Source organism: Microtus oregoni, unplaced genomic scaffold (genome assembly GCF_018167655.1).
Source record: "Microtus oregoni isolate MIOR12 unplaced genomic scaffold, Mior012 000007F_ref0000211, whole genome shotgun sequence".
NCBI classification, from domain to species: Eukaryota; Metazoa; Chordata; class Mammalia; order Rodentia; family Cricetidae; genus Microtus; species Microtus oregoni.
Genome location: NW_024543066.1, coordinates 54227767 through 54237753, shown reverse-complemented (window position 1 = coordinate 54237753; position 9987 = coordinate 54227767).

Below are 9987 nucleotides of genomic sequence, written 5' to 3'. Positions count from 1 at the left end.
TTCATTGGTAGGCCTGAGTACTTTTGAGTCAGAAAATGGATCTTTTTCTTTTCCCCCCATACAGTGGCAACTTTCTTGTGGTGCTGCTCTTCTTCCCCGCCCCTCTCCCCACCCTCTCCCTCTCCTACCTAACCCAAATTTGCCTCCAGTTCTGTGCACTGGAGGATGACCGTGAACTTCTGCTCCTCCTGCCGCCACTTCGCACCTGGGATGGCAAAGGGTGTGCCACCGCTGCGGATTTCCTTTGGTGCTGAGGATGGAGCCTGGGGTTCCATGCACATTAGACAAGCACTCTACCAACCGAGCGACGTCTCCAGCTCTGTGCAGCTTATGACAGACGTCAATTCCTGATCTCAGAGGTGTAACTTTCTTCCTCCGGTTCGCCTTTATCTTAGCTGCTAGAGTTTACCATTTGCCTGCTCAAACTCTAATATAATCGTCTTCAAAAGTAAAAATAAAAACCACATACAACACAAAGTCACAAAGTAAAAATAAAACAACACCACATACATCAACAACAAAACCCCTAAATGTACTACCAAGACAGGCAGCAGGTTCGAATGTCCAAGCTACAAGCTGTGGGAGCTGGATAGCACCTGCCTCCATCAGCTTGTGGGTGGTGATTGGTCAGGTGGAAGAAAAGCAGGCTCAACCTGACCGTTCAGATGCTAAAAATGCATCTTAAATTAAGGTGTAATTTAGATGCCACAAAATTCAGCTACTTCTGGGGTTTTTAATCTGCTGAAGGCTCACTCCTGATCTGATTTGAAGACATAGCCACCTAATAGGTGTGGAGATAGCTCGGCCGATGATGTGCTTGGCATGCTGGCATGGGAACCTGAGCAGGAAAAGAAAGCCCTTGGGAAGCACATGCGTGTAATCCCAGTGCTGCAGAGGCGGAGGGAGAAAAACAGACCCCATGGCTCCGTTGCCAGCTAGCCCACCCTAATAGGCAAGCTCCAATCCAATTGGGACCTCGCAAGAAACAAAGTAGACATTGTTGAGGAAGGACATTCAAGGTTGACTTCTGGCCTGTATACACGTACAAACATGTCCCCCACCACACTTGAATATCTACACACACACACACATGCACACATGCCAAAAGAAAAACACCATTCCAGAAAGAAATTTAGGATTTACATAGCAGCTTTGAATACAGAAGAAATTTATTTTTTCAGGCTTGATGGGGTGGTACATGCCTGTAATCCCAGCCCTTGGGAGACTGAGGTAGGGGATCATGCCAGTTCCTGGCCAATGTATTAACATATTAGCTAATTTCTCTTAAAAAGAAACTTAGTATTTATTAGCAACTCCTCCTCAGTCCCCCTCCATAGGCAATGTCGTATCAGCTGGTTCTCCAGTCTAGAGGAACAGAAAATACACACACACACACACACACACACACACACACACACTTGTTGGTTTACAGAATAGAGTCTCACACCAGAGGAGCCAAGACCCTGGCAGATGCTCAGTCCATCATGCTGAATGTCTCACCAGTCCCAGGCACAGAAGGCCTGGAAGAGTCCTGGAGACTTAGTTAGGGTCTTGAGTCTGTGTTGGAAGTGTTGTGATGCAGCTGCCCTCACTCCCCCTGACTGACAGCGGAACTTCCTTGTGGTCTGTAATTGACAAGGATGTTTGTGTTCTTTCTGGCCTGTGGGTCTCCACGGAAGGAGTAGAGGTATAAAAGGTTGCTGGGCAAACTAAAGGTTGCTTTTCTTCCACCTGAAAAGAAGCCTCGGTGTCTCAATCCCGGCACCACTCCCACCCCGCCCCTAGTCTCGGCTATGCAGGCTGCACTGGCTGCACCAGGAAGCTGGAGAAGATGGTTCTAATACCAGCAAGGGATGTAGTAAGAAAGGCTAGATGAACTTGCCTGTAGGGTGAAGGCAAGCAGGCAAAAGGCAGGCTTTCTTCTTCTATGCCCTTTTTAGCTAGCTGGGCTGCAGCCAGAATGTGCCCACAGCGCTATCAAGAAAGTCCCTCATGAAAGTGTCCGGCAGCTCATCTTCTGCTTTGTTCGAGATCCAATCAAGTTGAAAACCAAGTTTGGCCATCATAGCTGCAACCCTGTTTTGTTTTTACATGTTTGTCTGTTCTGGAAGTTTTATGTCATTGGAATCACACGCGTGGCCCTTTCTGTCTGTCTGTCCTCTTAGCATCCTCTCTGAAATCCATGCGCGCTGCACGCATGCGTACCCTTCATCCACATTACATTGTCCGGTGATATTCCCTTGTACAGTGCCCATGTGCAGCTGATGACATTTGGATCACTCCCACTTTTGGGGTAGTTATAAAAATATTGGGAATATTGGGAAAAAGTTCTTATGTGGATATATGTTGGACTTTCTCAAGACTAAGATGACCAAGTCACGTGGTAACTCAGTTTTAACTTTCTGAGAAACTGACAACCCCTTTTCCCACACTGTCCGTACCGTTGTACAGCAACAGCATGCCAGGCCCTCCACACCCGGACACTGCTGGAGTTGGGTGTCTTGACTCACAGCGCCTATGCATGCTTTTGTGTTGCGGTTCTCTAGCAGCTAAAGATGTGGATCGTTAGCTAGGTGTGAGAACATGCTGGAAATCCCAGAACTTGGGAAGTGGAAGCGGCAGGGCAAGGGGTTTAAGGCCAGCCACCTGAGAGACCGTCTTAGTTACTGCTCTATTGCTGTGAAGGGACATTATGATCAGGACAATTGTAAAATAAAGCATTTAAGTGGGAGCTTATTAACAGTTTCGGGGAGTTAACCCACTATTGTCGTGGTGAGGAGCACGGCAGCAGATAGATAGGCATGGTGCTGGGGCACTGAGACTTGCTCTGGCATAGGCTTTTGACGCCCCAAAGCCAACCCCAGTGACACACCTCCCCCAGCAAGTACCCACCCACTGCAACAAGGCCACACTCTTAATCCTTCCCAAACAGTTCTACTAACAGGTGACTAAGCATTCAAACATATGAGCCTATGGGGGCTGGTCTCATTCAGAGGTTTTTTTGTTTGTTTGTTTGTTTTGTTTAAGACATGGAACATCCCTTTGCTATTTGTATCATTTTGGAGAACTATTTCAGATTGTTTACTCCTTTTTGGTTCATCTTGTTACTGACTTGTAAAGTTCTTCCCATATTATTACTTTTAAAAAGCAAGCAAGGACCAGAAAGATGGCTCAGCAACCACCGTGTCTGAGAACCTCAGTTCTGTCCCTGGGACCCATAGTAGAAGGAAACAACTGATTTTTTCGAGTGCGCGCGGGCGCACACACGCGCGCGCGCGCACACACACACACACACACCACTCTAAATAAATAAGTGTAATTAAAATTTTAGTAAACAAAAATTAAGAAATGAAACATTTAGAAACTTACTCAGACCCCGCACTGGAAGTGGAGGAGCTCGGCACTCAGGTATTGGGTTAGATTACAGACTGTCAGCAACAGCACAAGTCTCTAGTCTCCCAAGTCTCTAAGACTCCAGCGCACTGGTTCTCAAACCTGTGGGTCGAGACCCTGTTGACAAGCCTCTATCTCCAAAATTACCTATATTACAATTCATAGCAGAAGTAAAATTACAGTTATGAAGCAGCAACGAAAATAATGTTATGGTTGGGGTCACACACCATGAGGGACTGTATTAAGGGGTCGCAGCATTAGGAAGGTTGGGAACCAGTATGCTAGGGGATCATGGAGAAATGACCAGGTTCTGGTCCCTGAGCTTTGGGACCTCCTTTTCCGATTTCTGTTGGGGACTAAATGAGGTTGTGTAAGAGCCCTCTCATCGTGACCCCAGGCAGGCCAGTGAGGCACCTTGGGAAGTTTCGGCTGAGCCTATACCTGGGAGGTCTTTGTGCCTACCTCTGTCCGAAAGACCGTACACATTTCCGTGGGCCAACAGGAAGTTTGAGCAGTCTATGCCCAGTTTCCCCATCAACCTTTTCATCCACTCCGAAGGGTTTTCTTGGCTGCTTTTGGCTTTATTTAGATTTCTTTGCCCACAAAGCTGTTGTTTCTCCCCACAGTTGGGAACATTTTAGAGAAAAATGTTTCTCTTTAATATTTAGCACTTTAGCTGGGCCTGGTGGTGCATGCAAGTAATCCCAGAACATGAGATGTAGAGGATTGGAATATTTAGAATTTAAGGCCATCTTTGACTACCGAGTGCATTTAAGGCCATCCCACACTACAGGAGACCTTGTCTCAAACGACCAAAACAAATCAACAGCAGTAATATTAATAAGGATGCTAATAGTAATACAAATATCAACACTAGTCTTAAGCCAGCTGTTAACTTGAGCACTGTGGTGGCAGAGGTAAGTAGTTCTCTATGAGTTTGAGGCCAGCCTAGTCTACACATGAGCTCCAGGTCAGCCAAAGGTACGCTGACTTTGTCTTTAAAATTAGTAAATAAGCAAATAAAACAAAAATAAGTAGATTACTAATATTGTTTTAATTTATAATTCTCCTAAAGTGGAGGAAAAATGGCACTGTGGCATCGGGTTGACAGCTTTCTCCTCTCTAGAAGCAAAGCGAGGGCTGTGGTGGCTCAGGGCTGAGTTGTTGGTGACGTGAGCTTTGATTGCCCACCCACGTGATTTAGCTGGGGTGCAGCTCAGTGGCTGGGCATGGGCTCCACCTCCGCCATCACGGAAACCAAGCAAAGATAAAGCCTCACAGACTGGAAGGAGCCACCAACAGAAGGTTCAGAAATGCCCAGGTATCTGTCCTTTAGTAACCGTAAGTGCCCGGTCTCACTCCACTCTCCTCTCTGGGACCGACTTTTATTTACTTTTTGTTTTGATTTTTAATTGCATTTATGGGGCTAGAGAGATGATTCGGTGGTTAAGAGCTCACACTGCTCTTGAAGAAGGTCTGAGTTTGGGTCTCAGCACCTCCGTAATAGCTTACAGCTGTCCAGAACTCCAGCCCAGGAAACCCAGCACCCTCTTCGGACCTCCAAAGGCCACGCCGAACACAGTGTGAACACATATGTACAGGTAAAACAATCATAGGAATACAAATAAGCAAATCGTTAAAAAAAAAGTGTGTATATGAATGTGTACACATGCCCTGGTGTGTGAGGGTCAGAGGAAAACGGGAAATATTCTCTTTCCACCGTGAGAGTCCTGAGGATTGAACCCAGGTTGTCAGGCTTGGTGGCTCATGTCATTATCCACTGAGCCACCCCACAAGCCCTATAACAAAGCTTCTAAACAGAGTTATGATGAACCAGAAAGGTGATGATGAGCCAGAAAGGCTGATGGCCTAAGTTTGATCCCTGGAACGCTCATGGAGAAGCCAGATGTGGTAGCGTGGAGTTCACAGTGCAGCAGCGGAACTGGGACGGTCATGGAGAAGCCAGATGTGGTGGCGTGGAGTTCACAGTGCAGCAGTGGAACTGGGACGGTCATGGAGAAGCCAGATGTGGTGGCCTGGCGTGCATGGTGCAGCAGCGGGAAGGAAAGAACTTGCTGCAAGAAGGCGGGCAACAAGAACTCTGCTCCAGAAGTTGTCTCTGACGTCATAGATGCTCCGTGGCATAATTCACATGGAGCTTATAGAAAAAATTGGCAACAAATAGCAAGTCATAAATTAATTAAAAATTAAACACCGCGGCTGTGTTACTTTGCACACATAAATAAACCTTGCTTCTTCTTCTCCTTCTTCTCCTCTTCCTTCCCTTTCTTCTTGGTTTTGTCAAGAGAGGGTTTCTCTGTGTAGCCCTGGCTGTCCTGGAACTCTCCCTGTAGACCAGGTAACCTCAAACTCAGAGATCCCCCTGCCTCTGCCTCCCGAGTGCTGGGATTAGTGGCTGAGCCACCACCGCTCGGCTGAACCTTGGTTCTGAGCACACAACATACACACTTTGCACCACGAATGCCATCTTACTAGGCAGTGCAGTGCCAGGGAGCACGGCCTGGAACACTGCAGCTTGGACTTGCGTTATCATATCTCCCAAACTGTGTATTTTTACTGCACATCCATCAGAGGGAAACACAGAGCCTGGTTATAGAAAACAAAATGCAGTATCTTCCCACTGCCATTCCTCTGCAGGTGAGCATCAAACCAGTGCGTCTTTTGACCATACCATACTAGAACGTTTGTTTTTTAAAATGCTTTGACGGGGAATGTAGCTCAGTTGTAGAGCTCTTGGCCAGTATGTAGGGAGTCCTAGGTTGAAGCTCCTGTAGCCAAGATAAGATGGTTTGGGGGTTGCTGATCTGAATTTCATCTTCCCAGCACTCTCTGAAACGTCCCAAAGCTACTCCCATTTTGGTATGCGTTTCTGTGAAGGGTCATTTTCAGCATTGGTGATCGTAAAATCAAAATATTGATCAACTCTGCAAAGCTCTGAAGATGGTGTATTCCTTTGGTGTCAAATCTTCATCCCAGATTCAATTCTTTCTGCAAAACCAAGCAATTTATCTCATTACTATACAAATTTGCTTTTGTCAGTTTTTAAAGTATATTTGTTCATCTATTTTGTGTGTGGGTGTGGGTGCACACGTGCCATGGCATGTGTATAGAGGGGACAGAGGACTGAGTTTCTTTCACAGGGTGAGATCTGGGACTCGGACTCAGGTAGTGAAACTCGGCAGTTAATGCTCTAACTGAGCCGTCTCACTGCCTGACTTTCATCCTCAATAAATGGCAAAATTGAACTGGTTCAAAGGCCCAGTGGGTGAAGGTGCCTGCCATGCAAATCCAACAACCTGAGTTTGGTCCCCAGAACCCACTGGGGGAAGGGGAGAACTGACTCCCTATTCCTGTTCTGACTTCCACATCCTGGATGTAGCAAGAATGAATGCATCTCCACACATACGTACCACAACACAATAATAAAAACAATGTTTTAGAAAATTTAAACAGTAACACTATATATATACAAAAGAATTGTTTTCAAATAAATTTCTTCATGATTTACTATCAGTAAGTCCTTGATTTTGTTGTTCTGTTTGTTTCATTTTCTTGAGACAGGGTTTGTCTGTGTGGCCCTAGCTGTCCTAGAGCTCGCTCTGTAGACCAGGCTGGCCTCAAACTCACAGAGATCCATCTGCCTCTGCTTCCTGAGTGCTGGAATTAAAGGTATCTGCCATTACTGTCTGACTAAATCTTTGATTTATATATCCATTTTACATACTTTTTATGTCAATTTGACACAAGTAAGGGTGACAAAATTTAGGGTGGTGGTGGTGGCACAAGCTTCAATCTCATCACTCGGGAGGCAGAGGCAGACAGATCTCTATGAGTTGGAGGTCAGCCTGGTCTACAAAAAGAGTTCCAGGACATCCAAAGCTGTTACACAGAGAAATCCTGTCTTGAAAGTAAGTTTCCTCACCAAATTGGTCTGTGTGCAAGCCTCTGTGGGACAGTTTCTTGATTGATGATTGATGTGGGAGGGTCCAGCCTATTGTGGGTGGTGCCATCCCTGGCTGATGGTCCTGGGTGCTATAAGAAAGCAGGTTGAGTCAGCCCTGATGAGCAAGCGCCCCTCCATGGCCTCTGCATCAGCTCCTGCCTCCAGGATCCTGCTCGGTCTCCCCTCAGTGATGGACTGGTATCTGGCCGTGTAAGTGAACGAAACCCTTTCCTTCCAGGTCATTTATCGCCGTGGTGTTTCATCACAGCAGTAGAAACCTAACGAAAACACCTTTTTAACTGGGACCATGCAAAACTTTCTTAGACAAAAAGGACTTTCCAACAGAAAGTTTCAGAAGCCCTCTCTTTGGTCTGGATGCTTTAGTTCCCGTCTTAGAGAAAACTCATGCTCAGGGACTCTGCTTGGAGCTGCAGGTCTAGCTTCCCAGGCCTTGCTCTCACAGGCTGGTCTTTCTGGAGAGGTATATGGAGCAACCTTTAAAGGTTGTTCATGGTTTGGAGGACTGGAGAGAGAGCTCAGCAGTTAAGAGCACTGGCTGCTCTTGCAGAGGACCCAGGTTCAATTCCCAGCATCCACACGGCAGCTCACAGTTGCCTGTAACTCCAGTTCCATGAAATTTAATGATCTCTTCTGACCTCTGCAGGCCTTGCATGCATGCGGTACAAACACCTGCAAGACAAAACGCCCATATACATACAGGGCGCCTTTAATCCCAGCACTAGGGAAGTAGAGGCTGGCGGATCTCTGAGTGTGAGGCCAGGCTGTGTTCCCGGACAGCCAGGCTACCCAGAGAAACCCTGTCTCAAAACCAAAAGCTAAAAAACAAAACAAAAACAAACACTCCAAAGCCCCCAAAATAAAACAACAAACAACAACAAAAACTTCTTCCTTAAAAGTTGTTACAAATAGATTCAATGCAATGCCCATCAAAATCCCAGCAAAATTCTTTAAAGACCTCAAAAGAACAGTACTCAACTTCATTTGGAAAAGCAAAAAACCCAGGATAGCCAAAACAATCCTGTGCAATAAAAGAACATCTGGAGGCATCACAATCCCTGACTTCAAACTCTACTACAGAGCTACAGTACTGAAAACAGCCTGGTATTGGCATAAGAACAGATGGGAGGACCAATGGAACCAAATAGAAGACCCGGATATCAATCCACACATCTTTGAACACCTGATTTTTGACAAGGAAGCAAAAAATATCAAATGGAAAAAAGAAAGCATATTTAACAAGTGGTGCTGGCATAACTGGATATCAACATGTAGAAGAATGAAAATAGACCCATATCTATCACCATGCACAAAACTCAAGTCCAAATGGATCAAAGCCAGCCACACTGAACCTTATAGAAGAGAAAGTGGGAAGTACACTTGAACACATTGGCACAGGGAACCACTTCCTAAATATAACCCCAGCATCACAGACACTGAGAGAAACAATTAACAAATGGGACCTCCTGAAACTGAAAAGCTTCTGTAAAGCAAAGGACACGGTCAACAAGACAAAATGACAGCCTACAGAATGGGAAAAGATCTTCACTAACCCCACATCAGACAGAGGTCTGATCTCCAAAATATACAAAGAACTCAAGAAATTGGACCCCAAAAGATCACATAATCCAATAAAAAATGGAGTACAGACCTAAACAGAGAACTCTCAACAAAAGAATATAAAATGGCTGAAAGACACTTAAGGAAATGTTCAATATCCTTAGTCATAAAAATGCAAATCAAAACAACTCTGAGATTCCATCTTACACCTGTAAGAATGGCCAAGATCAAAAACACTGATGACAACTTATGCTGGAGAGGTTGTGGGGAAAAGGGAACACTTCTGCATTGCTGGTGGGAATGCAAGCTGGTACAACCCCTTTGAATGTCAGTGTGGCGATCTTTCAGAAAATTAGGAAACAACCTTCCTCAAGACCCAGTAATACTACTTTTGGGCATATATCCAAAGGATGCTCAATTGTGCCACAAGGACATGTGCTCAGCCATGTTCATAGAATCTTTGTTTGTCATAATCAGAACCTGAAAACAACCTAAATGCCCCTCGATCGAAGAATAGATAAAAAAATTGTGGTACATTTACACAATGAAGTACTACACAGCAGAAAAATATAACGACATCTTGAATTTTGCAGTAAAATGAATGGAGCTAGAAAACATTATTTTGAGTGAGGTAACCCAGACACAGAAAGACAATTATCACATATACTCACTCATAGGTGGTTTTTAAACATAAAGCAAAGAAAGCCAGCCTACAAACCACAATCCCAGAGAATTTAGACAACAATGCGGACACTAAGAGAGACTTACGTAGATCTTTTCTACATGGGAAGTAGAAAGTAGAAAAAGACAAGATCTCCTGAGTAAATTGGGAGCATGGGGACCTTGGAAAAGGATTGAAGAGGGGAGGGGGAGGCAGGGAGTGGAGCAGATAAAAATGTAGAGCTCAATAAATATCAATTTTAAAAATGAAAAAAAGTTGTCACAAGCTCTGTGTTATTTTGCTGCCTGTAACACAGTGGCTTAAATGACACATGTTGTCTTAGAGTTTTGCACGTTAGACGCTGTCCACCCGGCTAAAGTTAGGCTCTCAA